The sequence below is a fragment of the Rutidosis leptorrhynchoides genome, chromosome 2, assembly GCF_046630445.1.
Source record: "Rutidosis leptorrhynchoides isolate AG116_Rl617_1_P2 chromosome 2, CSIRO_AGI_Rlap_v1, whole genome shotgun sequence".
Classification (NCBI taxonomy): Eukaryota; Viridiplantae; Streptophyta; class Magnoliopsida; order Asterales; family Asteraceae; genus Rutidosis; species Rutidosis leptorrhynchoides.
Window position 1 is genome coordinate 137,187,490 of NC_092334.1, and position 16,206 is coordinate 137,203,695.

A 16,206-nucleotide genomic window follows, 5' to 3' on the forward strand; every position below is an offset into this window, starting at 1 on the left:
TTCATAAACAAAGGTTTAAAAAGCTTTACGTAGATTATCAAATAATGATAATCTAAAATATCCTGTTTACACACGACCATTACATAATGGTTTACAATACAAATATGTTACATCGAAATCAGTTTCTTGAATGCAGTTTTTACACAATATCATACAAACATGGACTCCAAATCTTGTCCTTATTTTAGTATGCAACAGCGGAAGCTCTTAATATTCACCTGAGAATAAACATGCTTTAAACGTCAACAAAAATGTTGGTGAGTTATAGGTTTAACCTATATATATCAAATCGTAACAATAGACCACAAGATTTCATATTTCAATACACATCCCATACATAGAGATAAAAATCATTCATATGGTGAACACCTGGTAACCGACATTAACAAGATGCATATATAAGAATATCCCCATCATTCCGGGACACCCTTCGGATATGATATAAATTTCGAAGTACTAAAGCATCCGGTACTTTGGATGGGGTTTGTTAGGCCCAATAGATCTATCTTTAGGATTCGCGTCAATTAGGGTGTCTGTTCCCTAATTTTTAGATTACCAGACTTAATAAAAAGGGGCACATTCGATTTCGATAATTCAACCATAGAATGTAGTTTCACGTACTTGTGTCTATTTTGTAAATCATTTATAAAACCTGCATGTATTCTCATCCCAAAAATATTAGATTTTAAAAGTGGGACTATAACTCACTTTCACAGATTTTTTTACTTCGTCGGGAAGTAAGACTTGGCCACTGGTTGATTCACGAACCTATAACAATATATACATATATATCAAAGTATGTTCAAAATATATTTACAACACTTTTAATATATTTTGATGTTTTAAGTTTATTAAGTCAGCTGTCCTCGTTAGTAAACTACAACTAGTTGTCCACAGTTAGATGTACAGAAATAAATCGATAAATATTATCTTGAATCAATCCACGACCCAGTGTATACGTATCTCAGTATTGATCACAACTCAAACTATATATTTTTTTGGAATCAACCTCAACCCTGTATAGCTAACTCCAACATTCACATATAGAGTGTCTATGGTTGTTCCGAAATATATATAGATGTGTCGACATGATAGGTCGAAACATTGTATACGTGTCTATGGTATCTCAAGATTACATAATATACAATACAAGTTGATTAAGTTATGGTTGGAATAGATTTGTTACCAATTTTCACGTAGCTAAAATGAGAAAAATTATCCAATCTTGTTTTACTCATAACTTCTTCATTTTAAATCCGTTTTGAGTGAATCAAATTGCTATGGTTTCATATTGAACTCTATTTTATGAATCTAAACAGAAAAAGTATAGGTTTATAGTCGGAAAAATAAGTTACAAGTCGTTTTTATAAAGGTAGTCATTTCAGTCGAAAGAACGACGTCTAGATGACCATTTTAGAAAACATACTTTCACTTTGAGTTTAACCATAATTTTTGTATATAGTTTCATGTTCATAATAAAAATCATTTTCTCAGAATAACAACTTTTAAATCAAAGTTTATCATAGTTTTTAATTAACTAACCCAAAACAGCCCGCGGTGTTACTACGACGGCGTAAATCCGATTTTACGGTGTTTTTCGTGTTTCCAGGTTTTAAATCATTAAGTTAGCATATCATATAGATATAGAACATGTGTTTAGTTGATTTTAAAAGTCAAGTTAGAAGGATTAACTTTTGTTTGCGAACAAGTTTAGAATTAACTAAACTATGTTCTAGTGATTATAAGTTTAAACCTTCGAATAAGATAGCTTTATATGTATGAATCGAATGATGTTATGAACATCATTACTACCTTAAGTTCCTTGGATAAACCTACTGGAAAAGAGAAAAATGGATCTAGCTTCAACGGATCCTTGGATGGCTCGAAGTTCTTGAAGCAGAATCATGACACGAAAACAAGTTCAAGTAAGATCATCACTTGAAATAAGATTGTTATAGTTATAGAAATTGAACCAAAGTTTGAATATGATTATTACCTTGTATTAGAATGATAACCTACTGTAAGAAACAAAGATTTCTTGAGGTTGGATGATCACCTTACAAGATTGGAAGTGAGCTAGCAAACTTGAAAGTATTCTTGATTTTATGTAACTAGAACTTGTAGAATATATGAAGAACACTTAGAACTTGAAGATAGAACTTGAGAGAGATCAATTAGATGAAGAAAATTGAAGAATGAAAGTGTTTGTAGGTGTTTTTGGTCGTTGGTGTATGGATTAGATATAAAGGATATGTAATTTTGTTTTCATGTAAATAAGTCATGAATGATTACTCATATTTTTGTAATTTTATGAGATATTTCATGCTAGTTGCCAAATGATGATTCCCACATGTGTTAGGTGACTCACATGGGCTGCTAAGAGCTGATCATTGGAGTGTATATACCAATAGTACATACATCTAAAAGCTGTGTATTGTACGAGTACGAATACGGGTGCATACGAGTAGAATTGTTGATGAAACTGAACGAGGATGTAATTGTAAGTATTTTTGTTAAGTAGAAGTATTTTGATAAGTGTATTGAAGTCTTTCAAAAGTGTATAAATACATATTAAAACACTACATGTATATACATTTTAACTGAGTCGTTAAGTCATCGTTAGTCGTTACATGTAAGTGTTGTTTTGAAACCTTTAGGTTAACGATCTTGTTAAATGTTGTTAACCCAATGTTTATAATATCAAATGAGATTTTAAATTTTTATATTATCATGATATTATCATGTATGAATATCTCTTAATATGATATATATATATACATTAAATGTATTTACAACGATAATCGTTACATATATGTCTCGTTTAAAAATCATTAAGTTAGTAGTCTTGTTTTGATATATGTAGTTCATTGTTAATATACTTAATGATATGTTTACTTATCATAGTATCATGTTAACTATATATATATCCATATATATGTCATCATATAGTTTTTACAAGTTTTAACGTTCGTGAATCACCGGTCAACTTGGGTGGTCAATTGTCTATATGAAACATATTTCAATTAATCAAGTCTTAACAAGTTTGATTGCTTAACATGTTGGAAACATTTAATCATGTAAATATCAATCTCAATTAATATATATAAACATGGAAAAGTTCGGGTCACTACACATGCGATCGCATGGCACCCTGGGACAGCTCACAAATTTTTAACTTCTTGTTTTTCGACATAATTTTATATTATATATATAATATATTTAATTTATATAATTAATTATATATTATATTAAATTCACAAGCATAGTTGACTTGTAATTTTTGTTCTGATAAGTCGTACGTCATCACTCGACTTATGTCCCGGTTTCGGTTTTTCAAATGTCCTTTCGTACGCTGAGAAAACTTGCATTTTACGTTTCGTGTCACGTACCTTTGTCAAAATATAGCCTTAAATTATCCCTAAACTATACCACTCAAAGTATATCTTAAACTTTCGAGTATTTTGGTCATTTACTTCTATAAATCACCGTCTCGCTATTTGTTAATATATATATAATAACAATTCGTTTTTATGACCAAGTTAATATTATATTTTATCGTATTGTTAAATATATATTTTCAATATTAATAAACACGTTTTAAAATACATATTGCAAGTTATTCATATATCTAATTTTAACAGTTAATATTCCTTATTATTGTATGTGTCCAAATTACGTTATTTAAACAAACACTTTACCATTTATTCCGAATACCGTTAAGAATGAATGATTTTCCAAATCAACGTGGACCTCACAACAGAGACCCGTAATAATATCATAATCCTTAAGGGACTCATTAAATATCTTTTAATTCAATTTTTTGGCATAATCTTTTAATTCCGTAGTTGAATATATCAATCAGATAATCAAACCAATAAGTTTAATGCACAGTATCTTTTACTTAACATTTTGTTATGTTTTCAAGTTATAGTATATGTACCTATTTACATATAATTGTTCGCGAATCGTTGAGAACAATCGAAGGGTAATTGAATAATTCAAAATTTTGAGATTCAACTTCATAGACTTTGCTTATCGTGTCGGAAACGTTAAAGATTAAGTTTAAATTTGGTCAGAAATTTTCGGGTCATCACACTATAGTTCACCAATATTCGTGTTGACTTTTAAGCGTGTATTTCTCAGGTGCTTAGACGATGTTGCTTCCGCTGTTAGACTTGCTGTCTCGGTGTTATAGACTTGCTGTTATGGACCTGCTGTGTTAGATTTCCGCTGCATTACTTAGGGATGTCTCAATCATGAAACTTTTATCTTGCATTCTCAACTTATGTTATTTGAATAATGGCTTTGTAATGACCTATGTGTGACGTTATCTTTTGTAAACGCTAACTTTTTATGAATGTAAAACTGGTTTTCAAACAGTATATAGTGTTTGACCGTGTAAAGATCTTGTTGTTGACGAATCGTACATGATGGTTTTGTATGGGGTGTCACATTTGGTATCAAAGCATTGATTGTAGGGAATTAGGTTGCATTAGTGAGTCTTGACCAGACCGAGTAGGATTCACTAATAGGACTAATCTACAACTTGCTCGTTTACTTGTTACTGCTTACTAGTGCTGCATCTTACTGCTTACTTATACTGTCGTATGATCTTGCTGCATGCTACTGCTTACCCTTACTGCTATGTGAACTTGCTATATGCTATTGCTTATCCTCGTTACCGCATGCTACTGTCTGCTTTCGATTGCATGTTACCTTTGTTTAGTACTGTTGTTATTGCCATGCTATGTACTGCGGTAGACGATCTAGGTTGCTGTAGTGCCTGATTTCGTGCTTGCTATATGTCTTACTGACATGGAAAAAGTTATTTTTTATTGTTCAGATGTCAGACATGCTGCCCATGACCTTTGACTTCGAGAGTGACTCAGAAACGACTGTTGCCTCGCCTACTATTATTGCTGATTCACCGCTACCCTCCGGCGACTCTGGCAATTCTTCATCCGGAGATAGTGGACACGCGCTTGACCTAATGGACGTCTCAGACGGAGACGAGGATCCAGAGGAGATTCCAGCACCACCCAGCCCTAGACTCCCGGAGCAACAGTACCATTCCGGTGATACTGTGATCCCTAGGGGAAATGGAGACGGTCCTTTCCATAACGAGCATGGACATTGGGCTAGACGCACCGCTGATGGACGTGATGTACCGATTCCACCTTTCAGATACTGACTTATGACCACCGTCCAGGCACATCCACCCTCATATGATTCAGACGATTCATCGTTCGATGACACCAGCGAGGAGGATCCCGAGGAGGATTCTGAGGAGGACCCTGAGGAGGAGCCCGTGCAGCCGCCCTCTACCCCGCTGAAGAAGCGATATCGTTTTGATGGTACTATTATCCCAGGGATTAACGGAGAAAGACCGTTCGTAGACGTACATGGACAGTTGGTTAGGGTCACAGCCCGTAAGAGGGTCGTACCGTATCCCGCTGATCCATTCGTGCGTAAGACCGCCCGAACTGTGCCATCTACTTCCAGTGCTACGTCTGCATTATCTGGACCATTTGCACCACCGGCATCACCTGCACCATCTTCACCACCGGCGTCACCTGCGCCATCTGCACCACCTGCCCCACCAGCATCCGCCGTCGTCGAGGAACTGACGAGGGAAGTACATACCCTCCATGCTCGGGTAACTGAGCTCGAGGATCTGATGTCCCACCTGATGGACATCATTTACCCACCATCACCATAGGGCTATCATATTAGATTTCGTTATGTAATCTCGTTAGTAGTTTCATGTTTTACTCAAGTATTGTACGAACCTTATGAATATGTATGCAACTTTCTTATTAATGAATGGAAATTAATGTTGTTAATTATTATACGGTGTTCTATTTAAGTTATTACCTGATAGTTTTCGTACTATCTGCAACTAGCTTGCATGCTTAGTTAACGTGTACTGTGATGTTTCCCAATTGACTACCTTATGCTATAGCATTATGAATTATTAAATGCGGAATTTTGACTTAAGTCGAAACTTTTGTTTGGAAGATCTATGGCAAATGGAAGAGGTCCGCGAGAAATCCCCACCGTAGCTCAACTCGAGGAAATGATAGCTGCTCGAGTAGCCGCGGCTATGGCGAATGCCAACCCTGCTCCAGCTCCACCGGCCAACCCAGCTGTTCAGAATGGGTGTACATTCAAGGAGTTCCAGAGCTGCAAGCCCCACAATTTTAGTGGTACTGAAGGACCAGTTGGGCTAACGAGATGGTTTGAGAAGTTGGAATCTGTATTCCGTGTGAGTAACTGCTTCGAAGTGAACAAAACTAAGTACGCCTCCTGTACGCTGTCGGATGGCGCTTTAACCTGGTAGAACATACTCGCCCAGGCTAAGGGAATTGACGATGCTTATGCTACATCATGGGAGGAGTTTAAGAGTGCTATGATCGAGCAGGATTGCCCCCGAATCGAAATTCAGAAGATGGAAGCGGAGTTTTGGGAACTGAAAGTTGTAAGGACTGATCTTAATGGCTATAACCGAAGGTACTTGGAGTTAGCTTTGATGTGCCCCATGATGGTTACTCCTTAAATTAAGCTAATGGAACGATATTTGTGGGGACTTCCCAAGACCATTCAGGGAAATGTTACCTCTTAGAAAACCGACAGATGTCCCAGAAGCTATGCGCATGGCTCACACCCTGATGAATCAAATTACCCAATAAGAGCCAGAAAAGGTAAAATCGGAATTGGGAACTAGTAATGGGAAACGTAAGTGGGATAAAAACAAGGGAAAGGTCTATGATCAAAACCCAGCTAAGAGGTATGAGAATTTCAAGGGAAACAACGACTAGAAGAATCCTAACCCGAACCCTAGCTCGAACCCTAACTATGAAGGTAGCCTTCCGTAGTGCAAGAGATGTTATAAGCATCATACTGGGTACTGCAATGTGGTTTGTGAAAAGTGCAAGAGGACTGGACACATCGGCAAGGATTGTAAGATCACCACCCCAGCGTTGAGGACAAACCCGAATGGGCCAAGGAAGTGTTTTGAATGCGGCCAGTAGGGCCACTTCAAGAATGAATGTCCGAACAAGAAGAAGGATGGTGGGCCAGCACGTGGAAGAGTCTTCAACATGAATGCCACAGATGCCCGTGAGGATCCTTACTTGGTCACAGGTACATTCACTATCAATAACCTATTAGCTTCTGTTCTGTTTGATACTGGTGCCGATAGGAGTTATGTATGTAGACACTTTTGCTCTAAGATAGATTAGTTGTTAGTACCTTTGGAGGAGAGTATGTTGGTTGAGGTAGCCAATGGAAAACATGAGAAGGTTGACCAAATTGGCCGAGGAGGTATTATCAACCTAGTCGGAGTGGATCTTAAGATTGAACTAATACCCATCAAGTTGGGAAGTTTTGATGTGATTGTTGGTATGGACTGGTTGTCCAAGGTAAGAGCCGAAGTTATCTGTGGTGAGAAGATTCTTCGTATACCACGCGAAGATGGTGAGCCTCTGATTGTTTACGGGGATAGATGTAGTCCGAAGTTGAACCTTATTAGTTGCTTGAAGGCGCAAAAGGTTATGAAGAAGGGACGCTTTGCTATTCTGGCACATGTGAAGAAGCTAGAAGTTGAAGAGAAAAGCGTGGATGATGTACGAATCGTGAACGAATTTCCCGACGTCTTTCCAGAAGAGTTTCCTGGATTACTGCCGCCGAGATCAGTAGACTTTCAGATCGATCTAGTGCCAGGAGTTGCATTTGTAGCTCGCGCACCTTATCGACTTGCACCTTCCGAACTGCAAGAGTTGCAGAGTCAACTGCAGGAACTGCTAGATCGTGGATTTATCCAACCAAGTTCATCGCCTTGGGGCGCACCTGTTTTGTTCGTGAGTAAGAAGGATGGATCGTTCCGCATGTGTATCGATTATCGTGAACTGAAAAAATTTACGATCAAGAATCGGTATCCCCTTCCCAGGATTGACGATCTTTTCGATCAGCTGCAAGGATCCAGTATTTACTCCAAGATTGATTTACGATCAGGTTATCACCAGTTGAGGGTGAAAGAGAGCGATGTGCTGAAGACTGCGTTCCGAACTCGTTATGGCAATTATAAGTTTCTTGTGATGCCATTCGGTTTAACCAACGCACCTGACGTGTTTATGGATCTCATGAATCGCGTATGCAAGCCATACCTGGACAAGTTCGTTATCGTCTTCATAGATGATATCCTCATCTATTCCAGAAGTGAAGAAGAACATGAGCAACATCTTCGACTCATGTTTGAACTTTTGAGACAAGAGCAACTTTATGCCAAATTCTCCAAGTGTGAATTTTGGTTGAATGAAGTTCAATTTCTCGGTCATATCGTGAGCGATCAGGGTATCAAAGTCGATCCCGCGAAGATCGAAGCCATCAGCAAGTGGGAAACCCCCACTACTCTGAAACATATTCGCCAATTTTTAGGCCTCGCTGGTTACTATCATAGATTCATTGAAGGTTTCTCTTTGATTGTGCGTCCTTTGACTGCGTTAACTCACAAGGGGAAAAAGTTCGTTTGGTAAACCGAGCAAGAGTCGGCATTCCAAACCCTGAAGCATAAGTTAACCTCCGCACCTATTTTATCACTTCTCGAAGGTAGTGATGACTTCGTTGTGTATTGTGATGCCTCCCGACAAGGTTTTGGGTGTGTATTGATGCAATGGAAGAAGTTTATTACTTACGCCTCCCGACAACTGAAGATTCACGAGCAAAATTACACGACGCACGATCTCGAACTTAGAGTTGTTGTCTTTGCGCTCAAATTGTGGAGACATTATCTTTATGGAACCAAGAGTACTATCTTCACCAACCACAAAAGCCTCCAACACATTTTCGATCAGAAGCAACTGAACATGAGACAGCGTCAATGGATCGAGACATTGAATGACTATGATTGTGAACTCCGTTACCACCCTGACAAGGCAAATGTTGTAGCTGATGCCTTGAGCCGAAAGGAGAGAACGGTACATCTTCGTGTCCGTGCCTTGAACATCACCATTCAGATGAATCTCAACAGCCAGATCTGAGTAGCTCAAGATGAGGCTCTCAAGAAGGATAATATTTCTCATGAGCACTTGAACATTCTCGTTTCTTGATTCGAGGTCAAGGAGACTGGACTTCGATACTTTGCCGGAAGAATTTGGGTGCCTAAATATGGAGATTTACGGAGCCTTATTCTAGATGAAGCCCACAAGTCAAGGTATTCAATTCATCCAGGAGCTAGTAAGATGTACCACGACCTCAAGGTTCAATATTGGTGGCCGAACCTGAAGAAGGATGTTGCGACTTACGTTGGAAAGTGTTTAACTTGTTCCAAGATCAAAGCCGAACATCAGAAGTCATCTGGATTACTTCAACAACCCGAAATCCCGCAATGGACGTGGGAAGGAATAACAATGGATTTCATCACGAAGCTACCGAAGACGGTAGGAGGTTATGATACCATATGGGTTATCATTGACCATCTTACCAAATCTGCACACTTCCTGGCCATGAAGGAAACTGATACGATGGAGAGACTCGCGCAATTATACATAAAGGAAGTTGTATCTCGACACGGTGTACCCTTATCGATTATTTCAGACCGAGATACCCGTTTTACTTCTAGATTTTGGCGTTCCTTGCAAGAAGCCTTGGGAACACGTCTCGACATGAGTACCGCATATCACCCGCAGACCGACGGACAAAGCGAACACACGATTCAAACTTTCGAGGACATGCTGTGTGCTTGTGTTATAAATTTCGGAAAAGCTTGGGAGAAGCATTTACCGCTAGCCGAATTTTCTTACAACAACAGCTATCATTCGAGTATTAATGCCGCACCTTTCGAAGCGTTGTATGGCCGCAAGTGTCGTTCTCCTATTTATTGGGCCGAAGTAGGTGAAAAACAACTCACCGGTCCCGAACTCGTCCATGAAACTACCGAGAAGATAGTCCAAATTCAAGCGAGGCTCAAGACGGCCCGTGATCGCCAAAAGAGTTTTGCCGACCTCAAACGCGGGGATCGCGAATTTCAAATCGGCGATCGTGTTATGTTAAAAGTCGCACCTTGGAAAGGTGTAATCCGTTTCTAAAAGCGTGGGAAGTTAAATCCGCGATATATTGGTCCTTTTGAAGTTTTGGAACGTGTTAGACCCGTTGCTTACCGTTTGAACCTTCCGACTCAGTTGAGTGCTGTTCACCCCACTTTCCACGTGTCGAATTTGAAGAAGTGTCTTGCCGAACCAGAACTTGTCATACCACTTGAAGAGCTTACGATTGATGACAAACTCCATTTCGTGGAAGAACTTGTCGAAATTATGGACCGTTAGGTCAAGACCTTGAAACGCAACAAGATTCCGATCGCCTGAGTGCGATGAAATGCTAAACGAGGACCTGAGTTTACTTGGGAGCGAGAGGATCAGATGATGCAGAAATATCCTCACCTCTTCACAACTCTACCATCTACCTCAGCTTAAAATTTTGGGACGAAATTTTCTTTAACAGGTGGGTAATGTAACGACCCGACTTTTTCGGCTTGCTTTTGTACTTTGTGCTTTCACGAAACTGTGTATTTGTGCGTACTAAGCTATACTATACTCTGGGATCTTCCTACATGTTGATTACTTTCGTTTATATGTGAAAACGTGCCTTTAAGTACGTAGGGTACTTAACTTGATCCCCGAAAGCCTTTATGACCGTTAGTGTCACTTGACGTTTAGAACGAACTGCGTACTGTGTACACGTTTAACTTTTGTCGTAACCGGAATATTACGACTACGAAATATTAATTGCTATTTTATAATAACAATTACTTGGGTTTTTAGATGCTTAATTACGCTTAGTAATTTACTAGAGCACACTAGTTGGTCTTGTTGGACTTTCTACCTTGTTGGACTTTAGCCCACCCTACACTAGCTAGTGGACTATTTAATTAGACCAATTATAATAAGTTAGTGACCCATATTAATGAAAGACAAATGCCCATTTATTAGAGGGAACATACTAGCATTTTTGTTAAGCATTATCCTTAATGTTGCATGGGATCCTAACATAAGCACCAACTTTAGACAACCATTAACCAAAAAGCAAAAAGTTGTCCCCCTTATCCCCCTCCCATACCCACGGACACCAGACCCCTCCCACCTCCTCACCACCTATAATTACAAGCCTTATTTCACCCATTCTACACTTGATCTCATTTGCAATTTACACACACTTACTCTCTAATTCTCTCTAGTCTTTCTCACTCTAAAAAGTATAAATTTTACATTTTCTTCTTCTTCTTTTCATCTTCATAAAGTCGACATCATCATCATCATTTTATGGATCTACCTTTTAGCTTTTGATCTTGTTATATCTTATAGATTCAAACTTGGGTTTGAATCCTTCAAGAACATGAAAGATTCAAGCTTTCTAGCTTGGAATCTTCATTTACTTGTTAGATCTAGCTTGTAATTTCTTTGTTTTGTTATAAAGATCAAAACTTGTGTTTATGATCTTCATGTATCTTAAAGATCCAAGCTTTATGCTTCAAGATCTTCAAGAACACTAAAGATCCAAGCTTTCTAGCTCAGGGTTTCATTATTATGTTAAAGATCTTAGCTTTTTAGCTTATGGTCTCATTACTTTCATTTTTATGTTAAAGATCTTAGCTTTTTAGCTTATGGTCTCATTACTTTCATTATTTTGTTAAAGATCTTAGCTTTCTAGCTTATGTTCTCATTAATCTTGTAAAAATTCAAGCTTTCTAGCTTAGGGTTTTCTTAATACTTGAGATCTAAGTTATTATTGTAGATCTCACTTACTTGGAACCTTTTTGTGATTGTTGTGATGATAAATATCAAGTCTTTATCATCTCATATGATGGAGATGCATAAACTTGTGTAAAAAGGACAAAGGTTGAAGCTTTATTGGATCTATGCAATAAAGAGGCAATCTTGATGTTCAAAACTTGTAGAATGATAGATTTTACTCTCAGTTGTGTATTGATGGTTGAACTCTGGTCAAAGTGATGCTAAAACATCAAAGAGTTGTACACTTGAAGCTTACAAGCATCAAGGATGAGGACCGTGATGAGCATCAAGCACCAAGAACCTCACCGGAGCACTTGTTTGCTGTTTTTTGGAGTCTGATCAGACTCCTGGACTTCGGGAAAATTTATTTTCAGATAGTTCGTTTCGAGTAAATGACTTTTCGTTTAGGCCTCGACTTAATCCGATATACGTTTTAGAATTTATAGCCTTCCGAAAGTCACTACGCCTTTGTAACGTTGTGCTGAAATTTCTGACCTACACACACTTAAACCATCGCCACAGTCAAACGAAGACGAGTTAGGTTCTGAAAATTGGTCAGAGGTTAGAGGACTCAAATACGGAGCCATGACCACTGACTATGCATCTTTTAGATTTGTATAGAGGTAGTAACATCTGTCCGAAGTCAGCCTTTTGTTTCGATCTCTATTCTTGTTAAACTTACCTTAGTGTTGATGAATGATGATGATAATGATGATGTTGATGATGACACTTAAACTTAATTTATTCACTTTTACACTTATTTGGACAACACACTGACCTAGTGACCTTTGACTTAGGTTGACGACCATTCGGACCGACTTACTACTTGCATACTTTGCATATCGACTTTACCGCATTTATCACTGTGAGTTATAGCTTTCCTTTTTACTTATACTATTTTTGGGACTGAGAATACATGCGCTTTTTATGTTTTACATACTAGACACGAGTACTTAAACTTTACATATGTGTGGGTTATATAACGGCATAAACTTTCCCCTTAGCACGGTAACGTTTAATCATTGGTTTTTAAACCGGTGAACGCGAATATTAGATATGGATCCATAGGGTTTGACATCCCCACTCGGACTAGTCGCGCTAGCATTTAATGGGTGTTTGATACTTCGAGGACATACGCACTCGCCAAGTGTACTTTTAGGAGGTATTATTATTACGTTAAGTTAGTTACCAGGTGCCCACGGATAAGCATATACTTTTCATACTGTTTGAATACGAAATCTCGTGGTCTACATTACATTACTGGAACAAACAAACTATAGTTCACTAACATTCGTGTTGACTTTTAAGCATGTATTTCTCAGGTGCTTAGACGATGTTGCTTCCGCTGTTAGACTTGTTGTCTTAGTGTTATAGACTTGCTGTTATGGACCTGCTGTGTTAGATTTCCGATGCATTACTTAGAGATGTCTCAATCATGAAACTTTTATCTTGCATTCACAATTTATGTTAATAATGGCTTTGTAATGACCTATGTGTCACGTTATCTTTTGTAAACGCTATCTTTTTATGAATACAAAACTAGTTTTCAAACAGCATATAGTGTTTAACCGTGTAAAGATCATGTTGTTGACGAATCGTACACGATAGTTTTGTACGGGGCATCACACCCTCGAAGAAAACTGCTCCTTTTGTTGAAACATCAACCAAACCCGAGCAAACGTCGAACGCGTTCTATCCGACACTCTTCGACAATCAATTTCCCTTAGTGATTAGAACCTTTAATCCGCCAGCATATTCCATAAACCCTGGAATATTTACCAAACACCATTGGTCATCCTGTTTCCAAACCCCGCAAGCACCAAACTTCCCCGATAACTCCCACTATCGACTTTCAACCCGATGCATCTTGTTCGTTACAATAACCGCTCTAAACCGAGAGAATAACATCCTCCTGAGCTTCCATAACAAACCCACATCTCCGAAAATCATATCTCGTTTCGCTCAAAGTTTCCGAGACAAAACCATCTCACGCTCGGGCCATCAAACCCTAAAAACTTCATCCCGAAAACTGCCCAGATTCGAAAAAATCATATCTCAAGAACCAACGGTTAGATCAGCGTCAAATTTTTACCACGTGTAGATCAGGAAGTCTACTATCAACACACAAAAAATCAAGTCGATCCAACGGTTAACGAACCCGCTACGAATTTTCTACTACAGAAGCTCCTGAAACTCCGAATTTGATAGTTCAATCATTCTTTCGCACGGGATCACGAAGAACGTGAACACAGATTCGGCACCCGGATCTCCCGAAAAAATCTCTCCGCAACAAACCCATAGAACCCTACCTCGACTCCGTAACCCTTCGCGAACCATCACTATCATAATACAATTCGTCGACTAATTGCATCATAAACGCCAAGATCATACTAACCTTGGTGTGATTAATCTTCATGGATACATAGACATACCCCAAAATTACGGCGAACAACTAAGTCACATGGTCTCAATACATGTTGCAAACAAATCCTAAAGCCCGTCGTTTTAATAACCCTGATGAAAAAACTGATTCATCAACCATATCGAAAACACTTGCTTTCAATTCGCCATCGTGCCCGAACTCGTAACCTTGAAGCTCTGATACCACTTGTTAGGAATTTGGGACCCAACAAGACAGGTGATTTAAACCAATCACCAAACCCACGAACGATAAACGAATAAATAAAGTATAAGAACGATAAATTAATGCATAGAACGACACAAAGATTTAACGTGGTTATATCCCAACTTCAAAACACGGAGAATGGTTTACTCCACGGGCGCAAACCAGAGATCTTTCTTTATTATATTTGTGCACACTTTTACAGGTTACATTGGGTTATATTTATAGGAGAAAATAATAGCTTAGGGAACAAGCTAGGATATTCTAGAACCACGAATCCTATATGAATACCGAATACGGAGTCCTAATTATATTATAATTCTTTCACGTCCAAAATTGTGGTACAATTCCTTCACGTGATAGACCTCCCATTTGGTGACATAAAAGTCGCCACATGCGACCAACTTGATTCCACATTTGCTTTTAGCTTCGAACTAAAACTTCACGTATGGAAACAATTGCTCACGTATGAGCTATGACACTTTTTGTTTTAGTCTTTTAATACTCCATCACCATTAACATTTGACACCTAGAGCTAACAAGAGAACATACCCTTTATCCGCGAGCCAATGAACCATTCGTGCTGTGACGGCCTTACTTACCGAGAAAACAGGAAACAAACTATCAGGCCGAACAGGACGAGGATCATCTTTTCCCAACACTCCAGCTGCAGTATCAATTATCACTTTTCCATCTTTGTATGCACAAACCTAACAATCACCGTAAACAAACTTTGTCAAAACCACATGCAAACTCACAGTTACGAATTGAACCCCTGACCTGGTTTAAAGGACACTAATGGCCCTTTGATGCAAAATTAAGGATTAAAAACTGGTAGTCATAAATTTTACCAAAACCTGGATGCCAATTATCTGACCAGCATTGGCTGACTCAATCAAGAAACGCCTAAGGTTTGCCTCTACATCAGAGAGCACTGGACTATCATATACCCATTTTGAACTCAAAGCTGGTCCATTGTTCATCTTGCTGCACCAACTAAATGAACAAATGCAAAAAGTTTTAGCAAGTAAAAAATACTACTATCATGTTATCAAAAAATACAGCCATATATATCACAAAAACAGTTGCATCGTACCATTTGTCGCTTTCCTTTATGGGGTGGAGTTTTCAAAGTCTCTACGCATAAGGTATCACTTATAATATACTCTTAAGAAAACGTCAAAGTTATAAGACCACAATAACATGTACGGAGTAATTAAAAATTTTGACCCAAATCTTTGCACTGAACCTTAGAAGTGCTTTAAGTTTTTATAAAGATATGAAAAGTTATACATTATACTCCGTATTTGTATTTTTGTATTATATATCAACCGAAAGAATTTAAGAAGCATTAACTTTTAATCTTTTTTCTGAAAGAACTCTTACTCCGTATTATTTTTTTCTCCAAAAATTAGTATTCCTTGTAACTCACTATATATGGATTATTGTATTGGTTTGGTTGAGTTGCATTCATTTGCATCCTTAATTTAAGTTGAGATTCAATGGACAAAATTCAATTTTTGGATAAGATTTTCATCACATGTGATTGAATTTTACAATCACATGTGATTGAATTTGTCATACGGAATCACATGTGATTGGGTTTTACAATCACATGTGATTGACATGCAGAATCACATGTGATTTGATTCCGATTTTTGTTATTGTACATGTTATCATCTTCATCAAAGCTCAAAATACAAAGTCGTTTGATGATGATTTTCTACACAATCTGAGTTAAGAAACATGATTAACATCAAAATCCTGAAATACATGCATGATCAATTTGGATTAACA

The 16,206-nt window shown here is 38.1% G+C and overlaps 1 pseudogene; it reads right to left on the reverse strand.

The window, feature by feature from the left end:
* The window catches only part of LOC139888292 (uncharacterized), a 49,333-nt pseudogene extending 33,941 nt beyond the window's left edge, over positions 1-15,392 (reverse strand).
* Between the last annotated feature and the right edge of the window lie 814 nt (positions 15,393-16,206).